We start from the raw sequence: 14,022 nt of genomic DNA on the forward strand, positions 1-14,022 counted from the left end.
TTCAGTTCCTGCTAGGTCTACTTCTTACCCTCTGTTGTTCTGGCTTTTCTCTAGTGTTCCCTTTATCTGAATTCCCAAAGTCAAGAACCTTCTGCTCTCAGCTTTCCAGCAAGTCTTCCCCTGGAGGACTGCTACTTTGCTAACCCAGATGCAGATGAGCCCACGTGGAAGTGAGGGTATTGCTCAAGACTTTTAGTGAATCAGACAGTCTTGGGTTGGTACGCATACAGCAATTATTACACTGTTGAATAAAAGGGGGATAAACATACTAGAAATAAATGCTACAAAGCTTTCCATAAATAAGCCACTTACATTTGGGAATTACTTTGTTTTCCTTGGCTTCGGTTCCTTTATATTCATTTTCTCAGATTCCAATATGATCACATCTCTTTCAAAAATTTCCTTTCCACAGAGAAGGAACTTGAATATTTGAATCAAAAAAAGAAGGAACTTGAATATTTGAATCAAAAATGGTATATAGTGGACATTATATATACTTGATTTACATATATATACATGTAAAATTTATATATATATATATAAAACCAAACTTTGTACATATATGTTAACACACACATACACTTTAATATGTATGCAAATCTATACTGATATGTATGCATGTGTATCTGTATTTATAGGACTCATTTTTTAAAGTGAGAATTAAACCTCAGCTTTTTCTAAACAGGAAATATTTTAAAGTAATTTCGGTTAAGTCGGTCACACAGGTTTCATGAGAAATCGCTGTACCCTCTGCTGATATTGGTGAGGTTAATATTTGAAAACAAGCCCTTGAATATTTTCTTCACTATCATTTTAGTAAACAAAATGATTGTTTGGTGAGAGTGGCTGAAGAGTAAAAAGGTTTACAGTATGCTCCAAAAAGTCTTGACCAGATTCCGGAAAAAAAACTTTAGGTGTGTTTTGAGTTTTAACATAGTGCTGCCTTATTATTTTTACATTGTCAGAGCTGCCTAGGGAGACTGTGAAGTCCCCATAACTGAAGATTTTTAGGAAAAGTTAGAACATGTCAGAAGCAGACTTGGTACACTTAGTGCTAATAAACTACTGGGAGGACTATGTGAGAACTGTATCTAATGATGAGTTTTAAAATCCTGCTGAGCGAGGACTTCATGTAGTGTCTTGTCACTATTTGAATGTAATCTGGGAATCAGAGCACAATTCTCAATTTCTATTTTTGTACGTCAGCAAGAAATGTATAGCAGAATGAAGAAGTCTTGTTTATTAGCATCAAAGTTGCAGGCTTGTTTAATATTATTTGTTATTCTTAGAGGCACTACACACATACAGCAAGTACCAATCCACATGACATTAAAATCAGAGCTGCTGCCAAGATTTTGTTAGAATGGATAAGTTCGGACGGGAAGCCTGTAACAGTATGAATGCACAAACAGGCACTAAATGAACATCTGCAAAACAAACACTGTTCAACACATGTATGGTTTACTTGAGTATTCCATAAGGTACATGCTTGTAAAACGGATTGCATTTAGTCTGCAGAGGTTTGTTGTTATAGTATCATACCTTCAGGAATTTGGCACAAGTATAAACACTAAACAGTGATCTATCCTGTTTATAAAATTATTTCATAATGTTTGTTAGGCATGTATTACTTATTTATATTTTCCTGTATGAGGTGATATGGAAAGTCTAACATGCATCCCTGAAGAAAAGCATAAGTTTCCCGTCTTTTAAACTTTGAAAGTATGCCTCTGTGCATTAAGAAAATATGTAAATATCTTTTTAACCACTTCCAAAATACCATCATGCAGGATAATAATAATTTTAAAAAATTAACATCGAGGAGAGTCAGAGTGTCCCTTCAGTGCACATCCATTTCTCCTGTTAACACTACTCACATTCATCAGGGCAGAACACATTCTAAACTGCTTGAAGTTAGGAGAACATGAGAAATGGCTGAATCAGATGAGATCAGTCAAAATGAAAATGGCTACAAACAGAGCCATTGTTATGACAAGTCCAGTCTGATTAGTTGGATGGAAGAGAGAAATTCTAAATGGAAGAGAAAAATGTTTTGTAAAACAAGGAAAAGAAAAAGGTTTTCATTTCCAGATGTTTTTCATGGTGACTTTAGATTAATATTAAATTAATAGATTAGCATTAAGAAATAAGCCTTTAATTCATGTAGTTTTCATTTAAGGAATTTATTCTAGAAAAAATACTATGGACATCAGTTTATCTACTGGAACTGCTCTTGTCATTCTCACATCAGAGAAACAGGGAGTACAACTTGTTTATTGGGTTCCTTTTTATCACTCACCTCAGAACAAACTCAGTCCTAGATGTCTACCAGTGTACTCCACATGGTGAAGAAAATCCAAGGAGATAACTACTTGGTTAAGCCTTTGTGTCCACTTCTACTCAATTAAGTAATTCAGCAGTAGAGAATATTGTTCCACTGGGTTGATGCCAGGCATTGTTACAATACTTGGCAGAAACCTTAAACAGCATGAAAAGTGGCTTAACACCAACTCAACATATGCTGCAGAGACTCTTGTTGAAAAATGACACTACTGGGTAAAGTTTGTGGTCATATTTTCTACTAAAAACAAGGATTGATGTAAATTTATTGCAGAAGTGGTCTATTGACAATAATTATCAGGTCATACTGACAGTAACTACTATACTGCAAGAACCCTCCTGCAAGATCAGTTACAGTCCAACATACACGCACACATGCGTGCACACGTGTGCGCGCACACACATACGCACACACAAGTACATTTGCTCTCACAGTCCTTGTCAGGGAAAAAAGGTGTTGCCAAGTTATATTGCCAAAATACCCAAGTACATTAAAATACTGTGAGCAAATATTCAGCAACAGATGCACTGTCAATAGGAAGTCAAAATTTCTCCTGTGATGGTTCCTTTCTCCGTGACTGTAAAAATCAATACACCTGTTATGCAAAGTATTAATTATTCTTCATATAGGATTCCGAAAGCAAAGCAGATCTTGTTAGGCAGACAAAAAGGATATTCCTTCCAAAGAAAAGAAAATGCAAAAAGCTGAGTTAAAACCTTGAATTAGTTCTAGAAGCAACACTTTTTTGGGGGTATTTCAGGTGCTGTTTTCCGATTCAACTGATTCATTCTGTTTAAGTATTTTAGATGCCCATCTGAACAGGGATTAAAAGATGAAAGTGCCTTACCTTCCCAGTATTGGTTTACTCAGCAGGCTTGAGTCATTCTGTCTGACTCAGTGAACATTTGTGAAACAAGACAAGGAGGTTTGTTCCAAAATCCCTACTAGCCTAAGTGAGCAGATTTTCTCAAATGCTGAAGGGAACTGAGCACAGATCTCCTATATCCCAGATGAGTGCACCAGTGCCTGAACTTTTGGATGTTCACTTCTACTTTTGGTCATCACATCCAATTTCCTTTTCTTGCTTACGAATCTAGCCAATATGTCCTAGCATTTCATTTTGACACTGCTCTGTGAAGTTTGGGAACTGTCAAATGAAATTTTTGATATCTCTAAAACATTCTTTTTTGTTGTTGTTTCAGGCAAACTGAATCATTACCTTCCTTTAATTGCATTTTTGCCATTAAGATCATTCTCTAAAGGGTTAACATTTTCTCCTGAGTTTTAGAAAGTTCCTCTGTATCACATGAATGTAGCACTTTAAAATGGTAGAATTATATCAGTTTCAAAACCTTGTTTGAAAACAAAGATTATGTAGGTTTTTTTTGTGTCACAAATTTTCCGATCCACTGGCTGCTATTTATAAAGCCTGAAACTGGCTAACATCCCTCATATCTATGGAGCTATTTCTTTTTACCTTAATATTCAGCAGGGTTGACTTGTTTATCTTTCATTCAGACTCCTGCACGTTGGGCGTATACTATTCTCAGCAGGAATTACTATATTCCTTGAAGAAAACTTCAGAAACAAAATTGTGAGCAACAACTCTAGAACAGTTAATGTTTCTTTGGCTCTCCATGATCTCTAGGTCCTTGAATATTTGGTCATTGACTAAAATTTAGCCAGTCTGTGATTCTCCAGCCAAATTACAAAACAGAATGCGTGCTGCCTACTTGGACTGCGTGTGTCTGGCACCCCAGATATGTTTGTACTTCAATCAAAATGCAAAGTCCGTCTGAATACCATGGTGATGCATACTACATCAGTGTTAATATTGACTTTAGCACTGAGACAGACAAGGTATCCATTTGCTGTGTAACTTCCCAGGTAAAAGTGTTCTAAGCAGCCTGACTGAAAATCATATTTTTATGTGGAGATGTGGAGGAGAGGTCAAAAATTCATATGAAGAATATAATTTCTTATTTATTCTTGATAATATTAACATGACATTAAATTCAGTAGGGACTTCTTTAAGAAATGGATTTTTTGTAAATGTCATTTCTTAAAGATTAAACTTTCATTTGGCTTCTTAGGGGTTTTTAGCCTGGTTTACTAAGGAAAGGAGATTTATGCAATCATAGCACATGTGTGTCTGTTTAATAGGTTTTGAGCACACAGGCTGATTTCAGACAAATTTGATAAAGGGTTGGATACCTTTAAAGTAATTAAGATCCTCAGTGTTTTATACAAATAGTTGCTAGATGGAGAAGAACCCATACTTAGGGTCAGAATGCAGAAGATAACTCATTCTATCCAGGAGACAGGTGTGAGAAATGCCGTATCTGTGGCTTCCATCAGAGTTTACAAATTAGAACCAGGTTTCATTTGTTGTGATTTTCACAGAGCTATTTTAAAAATGGGATGAATCCTGACCTCTGGAGGTAAGGACATCATTTGAGCAATTGGATTCTGAACTGGCTCCAACAACTAGTGTCCAAGGAATAGTCCATGTCATTCAAATACCTCTTTAACGTTTATTAACTGCTTAGTATAAACAGAAGAATTATTCTGCTGACTTAGGTATTACTTTGTTTTTGCATCCTATCAGTATTATTAACAAAATAATAATGGTCTAACTCAAATCTCAAACTGGAATTGATAGCTTTGTTGCTTGATACAGCATATGGAAGGGAGAGGGAAGACACCATTCCTGTGCTATCTTCACTTCGAGCTGGTTATCTTCGTTCTCTTTCCTTTTTTTCTCGACACCCCAAACTCCTCTGTTTCCTCTCAATATTCCCTGTTACTATGCTATCCCAGCTGCCAGTGTTGTGTAAGTGCATAAAACTTGTGAAAATACACTTTAATTTCTCCCTTCAAATTCTGTGTCTAGCCAATGTTACTTTTCATGCCAGCTAAAGTACAGATAATAGTTCTCTGACATGGGCTCACATTATGAGGTGGGGCATCTACTGAATGTATACTGTAGCACTGGAGACTTAAACTTCAAACAGGAGAGAATATAGGTGGCTGAACTTTGATGCCTGCTTGTTGATCTTTGATTGATGACATACAGAGAGAAACTGGAATTTTCCTATGACTGTTATGATTGATACTATTGCATTGGTACCAGCTGAAGATTCTTGTAGCCTAGGACAACAGAAATGCCATTTTGGTGCCACAACAGTTTTAAAGTAATTATTAACTATATAAACAAATAGTATTAAATCATAAATGACATAACTATAGCAATAAAATCTATCGCAGCAAATGACACAGGTAAGCAAAGGGTGCACAGATTCCTCTGATGGGTCTTGGCTGTAACATTTTTAGCCTATAGGTTTCCCTAACAAGCTTTTTATGTTCCTGCAACAGACATTTCCATGGTGAATTAATTCCCTTAACTTTGCTAATATACTAATACAAGTCTATGCACAGTAAAGAATAGTTTTTCTAGATCTTAAATATCTAGCAAAACACTAAAGCACTAAACAATTTGTGATTTGTAGTTAATTTTGTGGTAACAAATATAAAATACGTCAGACTAGTAGTTTCCTCAAATGTCCCACTTCTAGTATATGATTTCACTGGGAAACGTTAACACTGAATCAGTGAACTGCTCTTGCTTTTTGGACAGGTGGAGTGCAGATTTTAAACTTTCACAATATACAGATAACTGTCTGAATTTGACAGCATTTTTTTAAATTATATTTTTTCATGTTTTCTAAGCTAATGCGAACCCTGTTCATATACTTTACTGCACACCAGGATTACTTACCAGATCTGCCAGCCCCCCAAACTATATTTTTAAGAGACCATGTACAAGTCAATGAAAAACAGCTCATCCCCTTGAAGGTGGCTAGACAGGCTCATATTTTACTTTTCAGAAGAAAAGATGAAACATCAGGAAACAGCGGCATATATGGAGCAGTGATACTGCTTTCTGTTCAGAATTATTCTTTTCTGTTCTGCAGCTTTCTGTTCAGAATTAGAATCCTAGAGAGGATTTTCACATACTGCTGAGACTTAAGTTATCCGCAGTGAATAAAAGTTACTTTATAAATGAAATATCTTCTCTAAATTACTGAAGTGGAATTGATTTAGAAGTTTAGCAACACTTCTTGCTTCTATCAAGAAATACTGTGTAGACAAGGACTGCAACTTTCAGTTGGACAAAATCTGAATTAGCTATAAAATGTCAATACCCTGATAAAAAAAAATATACAAAATGCACCTGTGAAAAATCAGGCATTAATTATAAACAGCCCCTAGTGGCTTGAGCTACAGGACTGCTCTTTTACTGCAGTAGCAAAGCACTCACCTGGGAAATGTGGTATGTAATTTTTAGAGCAGTTTCTCAGATGAGTTTTCTATCTCATCTGTTAATTGAAAACAATTTACAAAAGCAGCCATGTTCATTCATACTGTTAGCCACTTAATGATATGGGAGGAGATCTTGCTCCTGTGTTATCATATAGTCATCTATTTCTTTTAGAGTATTTTTCAACTTGGTATTATTTTGGAGAGGAATAAAATACATCCACCTAATAAACTTATTTTTTTAAACATCAGAAGTGTTTGAGGCAATGCACTTCCGGACAACATCTAGAGACCAAAACAGATGTTCCTGTGTACATTGACAGAAGCTAGCTTCCTCACTATAGTTCAATTCAAATTTGTGCTACCTGGGGTATAAAATATTTATCAGGAAAAAAAATATTTTTTATTTATATATTTTTATTTATTTGTATATTTATTTAGTTCAGATATATCTTGAAAAAATTAATTTCTACTATAGCATATTATTTTAAATAAAATTTATTTATGTTAGAAAGCTTTCTGCAGTGTATTTTCCCTATACTTACTGTTTTGGCTGTATTTCTGCTCAAGAATTTTACTTTAAAAATGGTAGCACTGTAACATATATACTAGTGTTATGGTAAACCCTTGAATGGCATCATAAAGCAAAAGACAGCTCAGAAAAAGCAGAAACATGATGCTTTAAATGTCAGAAATGCATTGTCTCTATAAATAAATTGAATTCCACAAAAGGATATCTGTAGGACAAAAATTACTTCCATGTGGATCCACTGCCAGGATCAGGACCTTTGCCAGTCCTTGAGATAGGATCAGCTCTCCTGGGCATTTTTTACAGTTTCCAAAACAGTAGTTTGGAAATAACTATGATGAACCAACCAGCTGTAGGTACCCTTTTGCACATATCAGTTGTGTTTGGTTATAAAACTGAATATTAACAGAATATTTACAGAATATTAACATATTTACAGAAACAGCAATGATGTCAGTAATCACATTATTTTCTGTGGCACTAATCAGGCCCCCTTCTTTTTGTACTTTTCAGGAGCAGTGGAGAATGTTTTGGAAATGGAAGAGATTACAGCTGTGAGAGTAGAAGTTATATATGTGTGTCTAGACCAAGAAAAAAATCAAAGGTACTGTAAAAGTTTAAGGAAAATTGTTGCATTCCTTTACATTCCTTTAGTTTTGGGGGTTTTTTTTGGTTTTATTTGTTTTTTTTAGGAAGAAAAAATTTGGCTATTCACTGAGCAGAACTCTCAGAGCAGAATAGGGCAGAATAAAATAGAACTGGTTACCATTCTTTTTTAGTTAGTTATTGAAAACTATAGAAATACTAGTTTGCTAGAAGGTAATCCTGGTTCTTTTTATTGGGAGAACTGGGAGTTGGAATGGGAGGCAACTATAATGAGTGACTATTTCTGGGAAAATAAGAATATTTCTGGGTTTTTGCCCAAGAGTAGAATGGTTATATCCCAGTTATGTAGTTTCAGGGGTATTCAAGGCTGAAAAAAAGATAGGTTGAAAAAAGAAAATATAGTACAGTTGGTATGAATTTATATTTTAATAGCTTCTGTCTGATGCAATTAAAAAATAATAAAGTTTGCATAGTCTTAATACAAATCTGTATTGATGATAATACAGAATCTGAGTAATATGTTTTTTACAGATCTCAATCTGATTTAAGAAAACTGTTCTAAGCCTAAACCACCATGGTTATTAAGCACATTGCTATAGAGCTTTGGACTGAATATTTTTTCAGCCAGAGAGACACAGACTCTCTGCCTATGTCTGATTTCCTAATATTGAATTAAAAAAAGTACACACAGCCCAACATAGTCACAGATTGACTGAAATTTATATTCCAAGTACTTGCAAATTTAAGAGCCATATGATAAAATAAAATCTATTTGAGTTCTTATTAGAGGAAATTTATTGTATGGAAATATTTGTCTTCCAAATCAGCAACCTTGTTTTTCCTGCAACTTGAACTTTAGAGGGTACCAAAAAAATGGTATCAGATGCATAAATTAAAGAAGATCCTGTATGAAGAGAAGTGTGAGTGAAACAAGCAACTAAGCTGAGCAACTAGGAATAAGGCAGATTTGGAATCGCAGTCGTTCTAATCACACCAGTATTGAGTTATATTTTCGTTTTATTTCTTTTATGAACTATTCATGTATCGATGACGGACCAAACAGCTTCATGATTTTTTCATAGTGAAAAAACGATTTATTTAGTACTCTTTCTGGTAACCACTTTTTTTTTCTTTTCCCTTTTAGTAATTCTTTTTAGGTATTTTTGTAACATTTCTGCTCTACTTATTTTTTTCTTATTCCTGAACAAGTCAATCATACATATGTATCATATTGAAGCATAATTCCATTTTCTAATTCCTATTTGTTACAATCCATGCTAAGAACATCCTGCATCTGATCTGCATATTTTTGTGAAAAACAAAGATCTTACGGTAGACTCGATGCTCTACTTTGAGAAATATTTTAATTCTTTCACCATTTTTGAAGAAACCACCTTCCCAATGCAAACATTATGCCTGATTTCTGATTATTCTTGTTGTACTGTATAAGCTTTATGGAAAAAGCATACATCATGGGATTTTAAGGAATGCTCTTTGAAAGAAGTGTCTTCTTTTTGACTAGCAGAAGGCTCAGATATTGTCCTGGCCGTGTGGCTGTCAGCTAGACTAAGCCTCAAAGTAATGCTGAAGAACATAGTAAGGAAGAAGTGTCTCAATTAATAAGGAGAAGGCTTTAAAAATGTCCTTAATGTGCTTTATATCTGCAGTGGCTGAGATATAGAAGAGCTGGAAATGGTAGAATGGAAGCTAAAGCATAGCAGATAGCTGGTCTCAGATAGGGCCTGATACAGATAGGAAAAGATACAGTTAAGATGAGAATTAGCTTCTCTAGCAGCAGTCCCAGATAGACCTATGTGATTTACAGAGCAGTCAAGATTGCAGAAACCCTTGACTGACACCTTGCCACTGACCTGATGTTTGTCTCTGCTGGGGCTGTGGTCAAGATAAACAACTAACTGGCAGCAGAAAAGAATGTGGGTGATTTAGTGTCAGTTAGGCAGTGCTCTCTTGCCTTTACTACATGAGATGCCCCATGTAGTTCACTTTGTTCCAGCAACTCACAGATCATTCCATTTCATCCTCTTTTGTTAGTAAGTTTTATTTATTTGTAATGCAGCCTCCCGCTGTGGTTGCTACTTAATTATTTCTTTGTCATATGGGTTACTTTGGCCTCACTTGCAGTCCTAAAAAGAAAATCTGACTTTGTCATGATCTTCCCCTTCTCACAGCTTGTATAACATTGGTAGAGCTTATTCACTAATGCAGGCCTAAATACCTAGTGAGCTTCTCTCTGCATATTTGCCTATGAACAGTGAATGTTTTGTGCAGCTGTTCTGTTTTGATATCTTGCATATTTCAAATTCCCACACTTATTTACTCTATTTCTGAAGCGACCATCAAACATTTATTTCAAACATTGTAAATATACTGCTAACCTAAAATTAGCTCTTTTAGCCTTACTTTCAGTGGAAAAAGCTCATCTTAGGAGCCACAAAGTGCTTGTCTCTCCTATAAACTTTACCACCCTGTTCTACTCCTGTTTGGACCATGGCTTTCTCTTTTCCAAACCATCAGTTTCAAGTGAATAATCTGGGAGGCATTCCATCCAAATGTTCTTGCACTGTCAGATGTTATACTGGTCATCATTCAGTGACTTATCACATGAACAAAATATCCCAGTACATGATTCTCTCTAAACACTTATAATGTTCTTTGTACTCTCATTACTCAGTTATGTTTTGTACCATTCCATTTCAAATTAGTATATTATCTTCTTTATACACTTATTCTGTGTTGGCAGAGTCTGACCTTTCTCAAAAAGCACTAGAAATAAACTTGTTAATTTCTTTCTTTCTTTCTTACTGCTGATGATCACTAGTGGATTATTGGTAGCTAGAATCTAAATAGTCTTTTCAATTTCAGGAATTATCAAACTGATCATTTAGTAGCACTTTATCTTTCAACAGTACTTGGACTAAATATTAAAAAGAAAATGGAGAAAGCCTTTTTTTCACTGATATATTGAGTACTGTGTTCATGTATAATAATCTAGGAAGACTATATTGAGGTTTGGATAATAACACTTGCAGACCTATGACTGCTTTAGGAATTCAATTCCATCTGTATGCTCTACTAAAGTCCCTTTGCTACAGGTACATTATATATTTTATGATACTAAAGAGGATAACAATGCAGCAAGAAACAAGGGCACATTGCTAATAATCGCATTCCCATTAAATATTTAGAATTCTATCACATTTCATAATCAGAACATAGAAGTAACAAATTAGAACAACTCCATGCTGATTAAAATGACTAATTAAGTATTAAAAGTTGTAAGAGGAAGCCATTGCTTGAAAAAAAAACTCTCGAAGGAAAAGAGAAGATGCAGTTGTAATCATTTTAAAGCATTTTTTCCCCTTGATTTTTTGTTTTTCTTTTGTGGAGTTAGGACAAGTGTAGGGATTCCTGAATGTTAAACTGCCTGCAAAATTGAATGAAGAAATAATTTGACCCCAGTCATGTTCCCTTGTCTGTAAAATTGAGATATCACAGCCTGTATATACTGCATTTTCCAATGTTTTAGCATTTTGAAAAAGAAGGGTTGGATTCTCCAAAGGCTCAGGGCAGTTCTCATCAAAAGTGGCAAACCCTAGGACCACCCCTTAGTTCTTGATGATAGCCTGTAGATTTTGCACTAGGCCAGACTGTGATAGACAGTACAGTATCTCTAGTTCTGTTCCAGCTGAAGTGGTGGATACAACTGCTTTGACTATGTAGCTGTTACCACATCATGAGATCAGGAATATTCATGACACATTGGATAGTACTAATGTTGAGAGCTACAGCTCCAGCAGGCTCCAACAAGAGCCTTCCTGAACTTCACTCAGATCTCAGACAGCTTTGAAAGGTTTAGCCAGAGATCCTGAGAAGCAATAGGGGGATACACAGCTATGTCCATTGTTGGGCAGCACCTACGGGGGAGAAGAGGAGGAGCAGGATCTGAAAGACGTGGAGATGCCAGTGGAATCTCCACCTTTTAAATTGCTTAGGTTTCTATTTGCTCTGTGCAGTCAGATCAGAGCAAAACAGGCAGGCTAGGGTCAAACATCAGTCTTCACAAGTATTGATTATTGATACTGATTATAATTTCAGGTGACAATATGTTTTCCATTTCCTTTTTTTTCTTTTAAGGAGATAGATATAGAAACACATAACAACAATTACAAATTATAACTACTTTCCGGGTCATATTTCTTGTAGCAGATAAGTTATCAGTAATCAAATTTGAACTATTTTCTTACAAAGCACTTGCATGAAAAATTTATGACAACCCATATATATCTTCCTAGGGCTCAGAAAGTAAAACATCACTGAATATAGGATAGCTGGATACTCCAACAGCTTAGGGATATTCTTGCATCTATAGTTTAAATCTAATGAGACAAAATGCCTAAGCATTTCTAAAAGACAAAAGAATACACAATTTTTACTAGCAGATGTCTAATGGATTTCAGACAGTGTAAATAAATTGGACAGCTGACAAAATTATTCTATATTTACTGCTTTTGACTGTAGACTGTAGCCTTCTTGAACCTGAGATACCAGTATCTCAACAGAGAAGTATTTTATATTTAAACATTAGCAAACATTAGCAATAGGATAAAAAATAGTTAAGATCTTATATAACTGTATATGATTTAATTTTGATTTAATATACTGTGATATGGTGCAGCACAGAGACAGCTACAAAAAGTAACTGATTCAATACTAGCCATTACGCTTTTTCTCCATCATATGCCTCCTCAGTCTGCATATGCAGATGGTACTTGTTTCCTAGGATTTTGACTTGTCCACATAAAGGTTTTTATTTGGAGTATTTTGTACATGTTTACTTGCTTTGCTTAACATGAGTGAAACTATTCCTAAATTTAAGATTTACTGAATTGGACTCTAAATCTCTTAGTTTTTCAACCAAAAAAGCTGGTAATCTCAAACACTGATGGCATGTTAAATAGCTTTTAGGTGATGGTCCTCAGGGACAACCTAAGACATCCTCTCCTTAGCAGTATGTTAAGGTCCCACAAGCCCATTGACAGTGTCTAAGAATTTCAAATACTGACTTTCAGGCTATTAGTTGATCTGATTATGCATGTGAATGGCATCAGATAGGCCAAACATCATGATGGGAAATTTATAAGTGATTATATAACATCACAGATGCCTTTCTAAGGAACAGGATAAATCTCTGGGCCAATATAGGCAAAGCTCCAACAACATGGTCAAGAAACTTCCAGTTAGTTGTAGGTGCTAAAGCAAAACTCTTGCTAGAAGAATCTCAATGAGGTAAAGAGTAATGCAGTACAGAGCCTGTTTTCAGAGTAGGTGCTTCAAAATATCTGCAAGGTATTTTGTATCTTTCTTTATCACCTGCTCAAACTAAGCAAAGATGGAGTGTTTCATGCTGGGATTTATAATCTCTGTGGACTGTACTGTGGTATCAAAGATGAAGTCAGCTACCATCTGCTCCATTTTATGCAAAATAGATGTGGCCCTTGAACTTCTGGCAACTTTCCAATTCAATCATCTGAGCAGATTTCGAACACTCCTGCTTTATAGGATATCCTATTATGCAGCTCAGACAGTAAATTTTACTATTCATGGTCAACTATTTGTTTACCATGTGGACTCTGACACAGCAGAGGGGCACAAAGGTATCTACTCCTATTTTTAAAAAGCATTTGGAGAATGTTCAGAAGCAGTATATAATGAAACAAGCGTATTCTTTAGCAGTAGGTCTGTGTGAGTGTTACAGGAATTCTCAGTTACTAACTTCTACTCTTTAACCTTTGAAATTTTAAGAAAATGCACATATAATATCCAAAGCCTGTTACTTTGTTAACTTAAAACTGAAGACTAAGGCTTAAAAAGCTGATTGACATACTATCCGAGCAAGAGACTTGATGGAAACAGACATTTCACCAAACTCAGCCAAATTATTACAGTGAACAATTTTGATCTTGGGGGGAATTTGTTACAGATTCTATGAGTTCTTTTTCAAGATGTCATTCAACTTTGATCATATGAAAAGGATAATTTGTCTGTGAGTTGTCAGTATGTCTTAAAGTCTTAGCTGAGCAGCTCTATTTTTCCATTTATCTTCATGCTGGCATTTTACTACCTGAGGCTGAGGTAATACTTTGTTCTTACTGTTACAAAATATTTTTAATATCTATATCTTCTCAAAAGTTTCCAGATGTGATAG

At 35.2% G+C, this 14,022-nt stretch overlaps 1 long non-coding RNA gene across 1 annotated transcript in view; it reads left to right on the top strand.

Annotated features, from left to right (window-relative positions):
• Window positions 1–14,022, top strand: part of LOC112991162 (uncharacterized) — a 33,893-nt gene that overhangs the window by 5,304 nt on the left and 14,567 nt on the right. The window contains exon 2 of the long non-coding RNA XR_010390852.1: window positions 7,704–7,794. This is a non-coding gene — a long non-coding RNA (uncharacterized LOC112991162). The remainder of the gene's footprint in view (window positions 1–7,703; window positions 7,795–14,022) is intronic.

The sequence above is a fragment of the Dromaius novaehollandiae genome, chromosome 10 (assembly GCF_036370855.1).
Source record: "Dromaius novaehollandiae isolate bDroNov1 chromosome 10, bDroNov1.hap1, whole genome shotgun sequence".
Taxonomy (NCBI): Eukaryota; Metazoa; Chordata; class Aves; order Casuariiformes; family Dromaiidae; genus Dromaius; species Dromaius novaehollandiae.